At 36.9% G+C, this 12,847-nt stretch overlaps 2 long non-coding RNA genes across 3 annotated transcripts in view; both read left to right on the top strand.

Moving 5' to 3' along the window:
• The window catches only part of LOC141376523 (uncharacterized), a 110,688-nt gene that overhangs the window by 71,820 nt on the left and 26,021 nt on the right, over positions 1–12,847 (top strand). The window lies entirely within an intron of this gene.
• LOC141376518 (uncharacterized) overlaps positions 1–12,847 on the top strand; it is a 38,506-nt gene that overhangs the window by 5,078 nt on the left and 20,581 nt on the right. Inside the window, exons 2-4 of one of the 2 annotated variants that reach the window (XR_012386957.1) lie at positions 2,627–2,714; positions 3,886–3,973; positions 4,497–4,584. This is a non-coding gene — a long non-coding RNA (uncharacterized lncRNA). The remainder of the gene's footprint in view (positions 1–2,626; positions 2,715–3,885; positions 3,974–4,496; positions 4,585–12,847) is intronic. The other variant, XR_012386956.1, reaches the window with a different exon arrangement.

Below are 12,847 nucleotides of genomic sequence, written 5' to 3'. Positions count from 1 at the left end.
GTGGCCGGAGGTACGTAAGGCCGCGTTTAGTTTTTTTCGAGCTAAAAAAAGCGCTCCTCCTCTACGCGCTCGCCTCCGAGTGGAGGGCTTTCCCGATGCAATCAGTTTGTCCGCTTAGCTCGCAGCGTTGCATCGGCGGAGCGGAGGCCCCTGAGAAGGAGGAGGAGGAGCCAGCCGCGGGGACGACGACCGGGATCGAGTCCGGGGAAGAGCGGTTCTGGAAATCAGGTAAGATGAAAAACAGAATCCGAAAAATAAGGGCGAGAACGCGGCAGGATCCGAAAACGCGGTCGAAATCGAAGACGAGGGCTTTTGCTTTTTTTTTTTCTGGATGGCTTTTGCAAACTGTCGCTTGGGTTTAGGGAAGGAGGAGGAAGAGGAGGGCGGCCGGGTCGGCTGATCCGGCGGCTTTTCGCGCGAGAACAGCGCGGGCGCGAACATCGCACGCTCCCGAGAGGTGCCCGAGACGCGAAAAAGCGCGCACAGCGGCCTCTCGCGGATCTGCGAAAACAAAAAACGCTCGAATACGTACCTCCCGGGACGTAAATCGCGGTCTGCAGAAACGTCCGCAGGGCTACGTTTCCACAATGAGCCCGGGTTGAGCATGCCACGCTGCTCCGTCTACCGTGTTTTAGTCCGTTACTAACCTGTACAGAGGCTTTTGGTGCTATGGACTTAATGTAATCTACTAGAGATAATAACTCTGAACTGAATAATTCAAAACATAAAAAATTATTAGCCAGGTAAATGTGTATTATGCCAATTAATTTAGTCAATTCATAAAAGATCAATACAAGACATCAAATTATCAAAGATAAATCCAAGATTAAAAGATGCATACCTGACTTCAAAATATACATAACATGGAGCATTAGAGCTGGGCTGACCTGGGTAGCAGAATCGCTCATAACATGGAGCTCTAACGCTCCATGTTATGTATATTTAACAAGCCCTATATTATCAGTCACAAGTTGTTCAGTTTTACTAGCACAAGCCATACTAGCTGGTCTCTGTTGCACAAAATGTACCCTTCACGATTGCCGTTTGGCTTAAAATGGAACGCCTGCACAAAATCATTAGCATTGGCATTTGACTTGATCATGCACCGCCTTCTAAAACTTCAGACTGTGCATATGAAAAACGTCCTAGTAAACTTGAAACAGAATGCACCATTACATCCTGCAGACACATTAAGTTGTACACTTTGCACACCCTGTCATCTCGACCCCATCCTTTAAACACACGCTTTGATCCATGCATTGATTACATAGTTCTCCAAGTGTCTTCAGCACATACCTATACAGAAAAAAAAACACCCACCACACCTCGAAATGTAAAAATATCAAGAAGCCATGTTGACGCCAAACATAGTGATCATACAGCCTGCAGCGTGTTCTGTATAAGCTGCAGAGCACACTATGAAATCACTGACAGGAGAATGGAATGTCTGAAGATGTTCTCTGGATAGTGGTTTGATTGGTTCATTAGTTGAACCGAAAGTACAGAAAGTTTTCTTTGATGTTCTTTGCATGCGTGTGTGATAAATTCATGAAGCAGAAACACAATGTTTTCTGGTTCTTTCCACTCACAGACTTCCAAAACAAAGGCTCATACGCTGCTCCATATCTGGAGAGGAAAAATAACTGGAAAAAGAAAAATAACTGGTCCCAAAACCCCTCCTTCTCTGTTTTTTCCCACATCCCTCTCTCTCTCTCCCTCTCTTGTTTTCTTGCCTTTCCCTACTTTTTTTTTTGCTGGTGTTGTTTGGTTCAGTGTGTTACAGATATTTTCCACAATGCTGCAGTGGACTCAAACACACACTACCCTTGACTGCTGTCTACAGTTGCTATTAATAGACTGTGATCTGCACCCTGCAATAAAGATCAGTGTTTGTCTCACATGTTTTAATTGGATGAAATTAACAACCGAACTTGTCATAAATCTGTCATAAACATGATTGTCATTAGGCCATTATAATTGATTTACGAATATTTTTCTAAATGCTTTAGTGGAACAAACTGTATTTGGCAACCCAGGTTCGTTCTGAAAATGTACCACTGTATACATTTCTGGAGAGCGCCATATAGATCTTACTAGGTACGTTTTTTTGCAGTTTTTGTTTTCACAAATCCACCAGAGGCCGCTGTATATGCTTTTTGAGATCTCAAATTTCTCTCACGAGGGCCATTCGTGCTTGCTGTTCCTGCGTAAATCTACCAAAATGCCGATGTCGACTGACTGACTGACTGACCCACACTCCTCCCTCCCTAAATCCAACCAATATTGTTTTCAAAAGCACCAATTGACCCGTAGAGTTCATTTTAAAAACAAAATGCAGCCATACGTACTTCTGGTTACATAATTTGTGATCTTCAGAATTGTATACAGGGCTACGCTTTCAGAATGAGCCTAAGTTGAAACACACACTACCCATGACTGCTGTCTACACTTGCTATTAATAGACTGTGATCTGCAGAATGCAAAAAATTGTTTGTCTTATATTTTTTTATTTAATTTAATTAACAACATAACTTGTCATAAATCTGTCATAAACATGATTGTCATAAGGCCATTATAATTGAATATATAATATAACATGAATATTTGTTCTGATCACTTTTTTCAGTGAAACGAACTGTACTTGGCAACCAAGGGCCATTATGAAAACATACCGCTATATACATTTCTGGAGAGCGCCAAATTCATCCCAGGAGGTATGTTGTTTTTTTGTTTTTTTTTCAGTTTTTTTTTTCAGTTTTTGTTTTTTTACAAAGAGGCGGCTGTGTACGCTATTTGAGATCTCAAATTTCTCTCACCAGTACCATTCATTGCTGTTCCTGTGTAAATCTACCAAAATGCCGATGTCGACTGACTGACTGACTGACCCACACTCCTCCCTCCCTAAATCCAACCAATAGTGTTTTCAAAAGCACCAACTGACCAGTAGAGTTCATTTTAAAAACAAAATGCAGCCATACGTACTTCTGGTTACATAATTTGTGATCTCCAGAATTGTATACAGGGCTACGTTTTCAGATTGAGCCTATGTTGAAACACACACTACCCATGACTGCTGTCTACACTTGCTATTAATAGACTGTGATCTGCAGAGAGCAAAAAATTGTGTTTGTCTTATATTTTTTAATTGAATTAAACTAACAACATAGCTTGTCATAAATCTGTCATAAACATGATTGTCATAAGGCCATTATTATTGAATATATAATATAACATGAATATTTGTTCTGATCACTTTTTTTTTGTGAAACGAACTGTACTTGGCAACCAAGGGCAATTATGAAAACATACCGCTATATACATTTCTGGAGAGCGCCAAATTGGTCCCAGGAGGTATGTTTTTTTTTTTTTTTTTTTTGCAGTTTTTGTTTTCACAAAGAGGCGACTGTGTACGCTATTTGAGTTCTCAAATTTCTCTCACGAGTACCATTCGTTGCTGTTCCTGCGTTAATCTACCAAAATGTCGATGTCGACTGACTGACTGACTAACCCACACTCCTCCCTCCCTAAATCCAACCAATATTGTTTTCAAAAGCACCAATTGACCCCTAGCATTTATTTTAAAAACAAAATGCAGCCATACGTACTTCTGGTTACATAATTTGTGATCTCCAGAATTGTATACAGGGCTACGTTTTCAGAATGAGCCTATGTTGAAACACACACTACCCATGACTGCTGTCTACACTTGCTATTAATAGACTGTGATCTGCAGAATGCAAAAAATTGTGTTCGTCTTATATTTTTTAATTGAATTAAATTAACAACATAGCTTGTCATAAATCTGTCATAAACATGATTGTCATAAGGCCATTATAATTGAATATATAATATAACATGAATATTTGTTCTGATCACTTTTTTCAGTGAAAAGAACTGTACTTGGCAACCAAGGGTCATTATGAAAACATACTGCTATATACATTTCTGGAGAGCGCCAAATTCGTCCCAGGAGGTATGTTGTTTTTTTTTTGCAGTTTTTGTTTTCACAAAGAGGCGACTGTGTACGCTATTTGAGTTCTCAAATTTCTCTCACGAGTACCATTCGTTGCTGTTCCTGCGTAAATCTACCAAAATGACAATGTCGACTGACTGACTGACTAACGCACACTCCACCCTCCCTAAATCCAACCAATAATGTTTTCAAAAGCACCAATTGACCCGTAGCATTCATTTTAAAAACAAAATGCAGCCATACGTACTTCTGGTTACATAATTTGTGATCTCCAGAATTGTGTACAGGGCTACATTTTAAGAATGAGCCAATGTTAAAACACACAGTACCCATGACTGCTGTCTACACTTGCTATTAATAGACTGTGATATGCACACTGCAAAAAAAATGTGTTTGTCTTATATTTTTTAATTGAATTAAATTAACAACATGTCATAAATCTGACATAAATATTAATGTCATAAGGCCATTATAATTGAATATATAATATAACATGAATATTTGTTCTGATCACTTTTTTCAGTGAAAAGAACTGTACCTGGCAACCAAGGGTCATTATGAAAGCATACTGCTATATACATTTCTGGAGAGCGCCAAATTCGTCCCAGGAGGTATGTTTTTTTATTTTTTTTTGCAGGTTTTGTTTTTACAAAGAGGCGACTGTGTACGCTATTTGAGTTCTCAAATTTCTCTCACGAGTGCCATTCGTTGCTGTTCCTGCATAAATATACCAAAATGTCGATGTCGACTGACTGACTGTAAAAAACCCACACTCCTCCCTCCCTAAATCCAACCAAAAATGTTTTCAAAAGCTCCAACTGACCCGTAGCGTTCATTTTAAAAACAAAATGCAGCCATACGTACTTCTGGTTACATAATTTGTGATCTTCAGAATTGTATACAGGGCTACATTTTCAGAATGAGCCTAAGTTCAAACACACACTACCCATGACTGCTGTCTACACTTGCTATTAATAGACTGTGATCTGCACACTGCAAAAAATTGTGTTTGTCTTATATTTTTTAATTGAATTAAATTAACAACATAACTTGTCATAAATCTGTCATAAACATGATTGTCATAAGGCCATTATTATTGAATATATAACATGAATATTTGTTCTGATCACTTTTTTCAGTGAAACGAACTGTACTTGGCAACCAAGGGTCATTATGAAACACACCGCTATATACATTTCTGGAGAGATTTGGATTTGCATTTGAATTTGCAGTGACTTAATAAGAACTAAATGATAATGAAGATAAATCGATTTGAAAAAGTGACACAGTGACATTCATTGCATTGGGTGCTTGTGCTAGTTTTCCCTGCAGAAATGTTCTCTAGGAAAAGGTCGGGACTTGTTGTGTACACAAGATAATGAAGCTCCTCCCAGAACACTTTGTCATGCCAAGTCTCAGTTTCCTAGCATTTCTTAAAGGTGAAGTGTGTTTCTTAGCCCCATTGCACAGAACAGAACTACAAAGACAAAGCAGACAGGTTCACCACTCCTCCCTATACCATTGGTGGGACAAAAATGTAGCCCTTCCCCTGATGCATGCCTTTGTTGTTACTATATCCACCTGTTTAGGTTTTTCGAAGAACCAGGGATGTGTTTAGATTGTCAACATAGGTTTTGTACAGTGAAATGCCCTCAAGTCAGTTCATTTGAGTGCAGTTGGAATAGTAATACATGTAGTTATTGAATTGGTAATTATGAGTGTGTACGTGTGTGTGTATGGGACAGATATGTTTTTATTCTGGGATACACTACCTGACAAAAGTCTTGTCACCTATCCAAGTTTTAGGAGCAACAAATAATAACTTAACTTCTAGTAGATCATTTGGTATCAGAAGTGGCTTTTATGAAAGGCAAAGGCCTCTAGATTACACTTATTTTGACAAAATAAAATAAGATCATGCCTTGATTTTTAATTATTTAATTAGGACAGTGAGGTCTGACTATGCTTAAACAAAAGTCTTGTCACTTAATAGAAATAGTGTACAGTACAGAATATAAAGTCATGGTGCAGTGGAAAAATAATTAATATTGTGTATGACTCCCATGAGCTTGGAGGACTGCATCCATACATCTCTGCAATGACTCAAATCACTTATTATTAAAGTCATCTGGAACGGCAAAGAAAGCGTTCTCACAGGACTCCCAGAGTTCATCAAGTTTCCTTGGATTCATCTTCAATACCTTCTCCTTCATCTTATCCCAGACATGCTCAATAATGTTCATGTCTGGTGACTGGGTTGGCCAATCCTGGAGCACCTTGACCTTCTTTGCTTTCAGGAACTTTTCAATGAATTTATTATTTGTTGCTCTTACAACTGGGATCAACGACAAGACTTTTGTCAGGTAGTGTACACCATGTTTTTTTTTTTATTTGCAAAAGTAAAACAAAATATTGACTGTAAACAATATTGGCATTTATTTACAATTGTTATTTAAAGTTTTATTAAACAGTTATTATTAATGTCATTGATTGTGGTGACCCAGCATTTTTAGGATGAGAAAAACAATGTTTAAATTCAAATAGTGTTGCCCAAAAACAATTGCAACCTAAAATTAGAAAGAAATATTAGTTATGAATCATTATAAATAAATAAATAAATAAATAAATAAATAAATAATAAATTATCTGCATGACCTACTTTCTTCTCCTATTAATTGACATTCAATTAAAAAATTTTCATTAACATATTTAAGGGAGTACTCATTTTTGCACCATGAGCTTATATGTTATTTTGTTAGACTAATTGTAGTTTTGGTGCTGTCTAATCAATTGTAAAATAATAATAATAATAATATATATATATATATATATATATATATATATATATATATATATATATATATATATATATATATATATATATATATATATATATATATATATATATATTGTGTACTAAAAAAACATTTCCTAAATACATTTTAATTTTTGAGGTGAACATTTTAAATATTAGAAAAGACATTCACTGGATTCACAATATTTTAGATTAGTGCAAATTATAGGTGGAACTAGAATGGCTGCAAAAATGTCAATGTGCATGCACACGGATGTTTACATGTGCATAGCCAAATAAATAAATGTTCTTAAGTAAGTCACCCTTTTTTTTCCACATGGAAGACATTGCACAACAGGCTGTGATCTATGCACACACAAGGGTGATCGGGCGGAAGGTCCTCCCTCACATGTTGTTTTGCCTGATACCTGCCGTGCCACTGGCTGCATGGGGCGTGCTGAAGCCTTAAATGTGAACAGAGAGAGAGGAGAAGACAGAACGTTCCAGTATAACTATGAAGTTTATTTACTGGAGCGAGGGGTGGAGAAGCATGCAGACACTGAGTTAAAGGACAGAGGGAAAGAGAGCAGGAGCGACTTGTTCTTTTGGTGGTTTTGCAGAGGGGAAGAAAAAAAAAATCTTATGAAGTCAAACCAGCCAGTCTGTGATTAATCCCGATGAACTATGTTCTTCTGCACAGGCGCCAGACATACAGAGTGTTCTGCTACTCAAAATGACTCGGATATTTCCACATTCATATGTTCATCTCAGCCAATAACTGAAGCCACATGCAAAATAGATTTATGACCTAGATTTAACACTGTACAGTTTAGGAATAGAGGAATGTTACTAATTGTGTGTATTTATGCTGTTTAGAATGATTGCTGAATGGCTTGTCAGTGTTCAGTGCACTCAAAAAATGGCTTTCGCTGCTTGTTTAAGCTACTTATTTAAAAGAGTTGAAAGAACACAATTCTTCATTTTTGGGGGGAACAATTAAATTGTTTTATGTTCATTCATTCTCTTGTCAGCTTAGTCCCTTTATTAATCCGGAGTCGCCACAGCGGAACGAACCGCCAACTTATCCAGCAAGTTTTTACGCAGCGGATGCCCTTTCAGCCGCAACCCATCTCTGGGAAACATCCACACATGTTCATACACACACTCATGCACTACGGACAATTTAGCCTACCCAATTCCCCTGTACAGCATGTCTTTGGACTGTGGGGGAAACCGGAGCACCCGGAGGAAACCCATGCGAAGGCAGGGAGAACATGCAAACTCCACACAGAAACGCCGACTGAGCCGGAATTCGAACGAGTGACCCAGCGATCTTCTTGCTGTGAGGCGACAGCACTACCTACTGCGCTTAATAGATTTGTGATGGGACAGCATGAAGGAATTGTGTGGAATGCAACATTTTTATATGTATGCAGGAATTTTTGTTGGGACAACACAGCGGAATTAAGTGAATTGAACGTAAAACAATTAGGTTGACCTCCCCCTTGTTATTTATTTATTTTTGTTGTGTGTGTGTGTGTGTGTGTGTGTGTGTGTGTGTGTGTATGTGCAGCAATCAGATATACAATAAGAGTTGATCTGTTTATATAGTATACAGTTGAAGTCAGAATTATTAGCCCCCCTTTGAATATTTTTTTCATTTTTGAAAATTTTCCAAATGATGTTTAACAGAGCAAGGAAATTTTCACAGTTTGTCTGATAATATTTTTTCTTCAGGAGAAAAAAATAAATAATAATAATAAATAAATAAATAAATGTTTTCAAGTAATACGTTCAATAGTCACCCTTTTTTCCACTTGGAGGACATTGCACAACAGGCTGTGTAATCTATGCACACACAAGGGTGGTCGAGCGGAAGGTCCTCCCTCACATGCTGCTTCGCCTGATACCTGCCGTGCCACTGGCTGCATGGGGCGTGCTGAATTCAAAGCTTCATGACAAACGTTCAGGCTGGTGCTGGTGGTGTAATTAAGTTGGGGATACTGTCGTTGTTGGTGTTGTAGTAGTAGTCATTGTAGTAGTATCAATTGTAATTTTGATTTATTGAAGTATTAGTTCCTGTAGTAGTTGATGTCGTTGGTATAGTGGTAGCAGAAGTAGTAAAAGTGTCGTTGTAGCAGTAGTAATCGTTGTTGGTGTAGTAGTACCAGTAGTAGATGTCATTGATGTAGATGTTGTTGTAGCAGTGATTGCGGTAGTAGTAGTAGTAGTAGTAGAAGTTGTTGTATTAGTTTTAGCAGACGCTGTAGTAGTATCAGTAGTGGTAGTCATTGTTGTAGTAGTGTCAGTATTAGTAGACATTAATAGTTGTGGTTGTGACTGTAGTAGCAGCAATAGTAGTTGTAATATAAGTAACTTTCTGTAGTAGTTGTTGGTGTAGTACTTGTGATTTATTATCATGGTCATTCATTATTACTGTTGTCCTTTCTTCCTTTTTACTGTCATTATTACTATCATACATTACTAAGCATTGTTGTTACTCCCTAACTCTGACTGGTTTCTTTTTTTATCTGTTTTACTTGTATCTGCGATACTTGCTTAATTTATTGGCTGATATTGTTCCTAATGTATGTAATCTGATCTTTCCACCAAGTTACCTTTACATGGATAAACACACACACACACACACACACAGACACAGACACACACCTAACAGTACCTGACTATATTGTTTTTGTTTTTTATTGTTGTTTTGTTATGTTTTTTTTTTTTTTGTATTTGTATGATCCCAATTTATGTACCTTTTTGCATATTCTAATTTAAAAAAAAAAAAAAAAAAAGTTGGGGATATTTTCTTGGCACACGTTGGGCTTATTAGTACCAAATGAGCATTGCGTCAACGCCACAGCCTACTTGAGTATGGTGGCTGACCATGTCCATCCCTTTATAACCACAGTGTACTCATCTTCTGATGGCTAATTCCAACAGGATAACACGCCATGTCATAAAGCGTGAATCATCTCAGACTGGTTTCTTGAACATGACAATGTGTTTACTGTACTCAAATGGCCTCCACACTCACCAGAACTCAATCCGATAGAGCACCTTTGGGATGTGGTGGGATGGGAGATTCGCATTAATGCTATCAAGTCAACATGAATCTCTTGAGAAATATTTTCAGTACCTTGTTAAATCTACGCCACAGGGGATTAAGTCTGTTCTGGATGCAAAAGGGGGTTCAACCCGGAACTAGTAAGGTGTACCTAATAAAGTGGCCGTTGAGTGTATAGAGCAAATGCACTCAATAATTGACGAGAGAGAGAAGAGGAATGCAAAATTGCATGATGTGCTGTCATTTCGGTATAGATTTGCATTTTCAAGTATACATTTCTTGCATTGTTTTGCACAAAGAGTGTTCCGGAACACTGACATGCTTCTGCCTGCACGTAAAAAAAGTCACATGCCATGCCTAAAAGCAAAAAAAAAAGCAAACAATGGATTTCTGTATTCTATTAAATTCATCTCTATCTCTATACTGCATTATACAATATAGATTGTGCCAAAGCAGTTTATAAAGAAATGGAAATAAAAAGCCATAACAACATTGCAGATGCACTCAACTGTTTTGCAGTTATACCCAGATTAAACTCAGTACATTACTATTTTTGCAATTTTGTGCAAATATCAAAATACACAATCAAATCCCTGCAATATGCAATGCACTTCATGCAAACCTTTTTGTTTTACTTGTTTTTCTCGATGGCCCTTAATACTTGAAGCCAGTACAGTGTGTTCCAACTTGAAAAGGCCTGAAGTGGAAAACTTTACTAGCACGCCAGATCACTGCGACATTTGATTTAATATGTTGCATGTGTCCGGGGAAACTATTAACAGCAGTCACAATGACCCGTGTTCCATTTGCATTATGCAGAGGGCAGTGTGGGCTTTAAGAGAGTACAGATTGATCTGTCCACACACAAAATGCTGAGGTCGGCTGCCAGGCACTGAACCCTGATCAGAATGTGCCGGCGGGGTGAGATCACTTGCTGGATCCTGCATTCCTGTGCTGTTCTGTCACTGCATTCCAGACGCGACTGTTGAGACGCCTCTAATGACTGCTGCGGGATCAGTCTGGAATACCTGTATTCTGACTTCACCGTAATAGAGACAGGGCTTGGATCAGGAGTGTGTCATCATCCTCAAAATAGAAACACACTGAGAGCTTGTTTCCCTACTAACCTTGTTGGATGAATGAAGGCGACATTTATGAACATGCCCCTATAAGGTGCTCGATCTCATGTTAATGCAGCTGCGTCATGCTTTGCAAAAGAAAAAAGAAAAATATCTGAATTTTGAATCTGAAATCCTGGAATATCTTGAAAAATATCTTGATCGTATTGCAATCAATTATTAAAAGAGCTTTATTTTGTGACTTTAATCTACTGTTAACGCTCATAATATTATCTGCAGACACCACATTAATGAAATACCATGCATAAATAAATAAATAATGAGTAGCACGGTCGCCTCACAGCAAGAAGGTCACTGGTTTGAGCCTCGGCTGGGTCAGTTGGCATTTCTGTGTGGAGTTTGTATGTTCTTCCCGTGTTTGCATGGGTTTCCACCGGGTGCTCCCCCACAAGTCCAAAGATATGCGGTACAGGTGAATTGGGTAGGCTAAATTGCCTGTAGTGTATGAGTGTGAATGAGTGTGTATGAATGTTACCCAGTGATGAGTTGCAGCTGGAAGGGCATCTGCTGCGTAAAATATATGCTGGATAAGTTGGCGGTTCATTCTGCTGTTGTGACCCCAGATTAATAAAGGGTGTAAGCCGAAAAGAAAATGAATGAATGATTAAAGTCAACAAAATATTTTCACAGTAAGCTAAAAATATATACTATTAATATTAGCAGTAGTAAGCTAGTAGTTGTATTCAGACTTTCTTTCTTTCTTTGCTCTCTTGATTATTTTGCAGTCCATAATAAGAAGAATGTTATGTTTTAGTGTAACTAATTGATCTTTTTTATTTAATTTTCTGCAAATACCACATTAATGAATGCATACCACGCATATATAAATGAATAAATAAATAAATGATCCTTATTAGTTTGTCAATAAAATGTTTTACAGTAGGCAAAAATTATTATTGTATTAGCATTAAAATTAGTTAAAAATTAAATGAAAAAATTATGAAAAATGAAAAAATTAAATGAAAAATTAAAAATGAAAATTAAATGAAAAAATTAAATAATAAAATTACTTTTTTTTTCAGTCTTTCTTTCTGTCTTTTTGTATCTTGATCATTTTGTAATTCATAATAAGAAGAACGTTATGATTTATTGTAACTAACTTAGTGATCATTTTCATTACATTTTCTGTAAATACCACATATTATTTGCAGATTATTATATACATACAGTTGAAGTCAGAATTATTAGCCCCCTTTCACTTTTTTTTCTTTTTTTAATATTTCCCAAGTGATGTTTAACAGAGCAAGGAAATTATCACAGTATGTCTGATAATATTTTTTCTTCCGGAGAAAGTCTTATTTGTTTTATTTTGGCTAGAATAAAAGCAGTTTTTAATTTTTTAAAACCCATTTTAAGGTAAAAAATATTAGCCCCTTTAAGCTAATTTTTTTTTCTGATAGTCTACAGAACAAACCATCGTTATACAATAACTTGCCTAAATACCCTAACCTGCCTAGTTAACCTTGTTAGGCCTTTAAAGCCTTTCTTTCTGTATGTCTGTCTTTCCCACAGGTTAATATCATTAGAGAGCAAACAAACCAATCAACCAGTCAGTCAATTAAAAAAATATGAATTAATCACATTATTTACAAATGCATGAACTCCAAGGAAAATTTGGAAAATTGAGATTAAAAAATCAAAACTGAACTTAAAACTGAATAAATAGACATTGCTATTTCATTGTTGTATGGTTTGTCAATAATCAAATCAGATTATTGGTCAATAATTTGTAAATCTGGAGTCTGAAGGTTAAAATCACATATTAATTTTCCCAATAATTAATATTATTAATTAATCACCGTAAGTAAGTTTTGATAGGCTATTATGGAAGGAAATTTACAAAATGTCTTTATGGAAGATGGTATTTT

Source organism: Danio rerio, chromosome 11 (genome assembly GCF_049306965.1).
Source record: "Danio rerio strain Tuebingen ecotype United States chromosome 11, GRCz12tu, whole genome shotgun sequence".
Lineage (NCBI taxonomy): Eukaryota > Metazoa > Chordata > Actinopteri > Cypriniformes > Danionidae > Danio > Danio rerio.
This window is presented reverse-complemented; position numbering and strand designations above follow the sequence as displayed.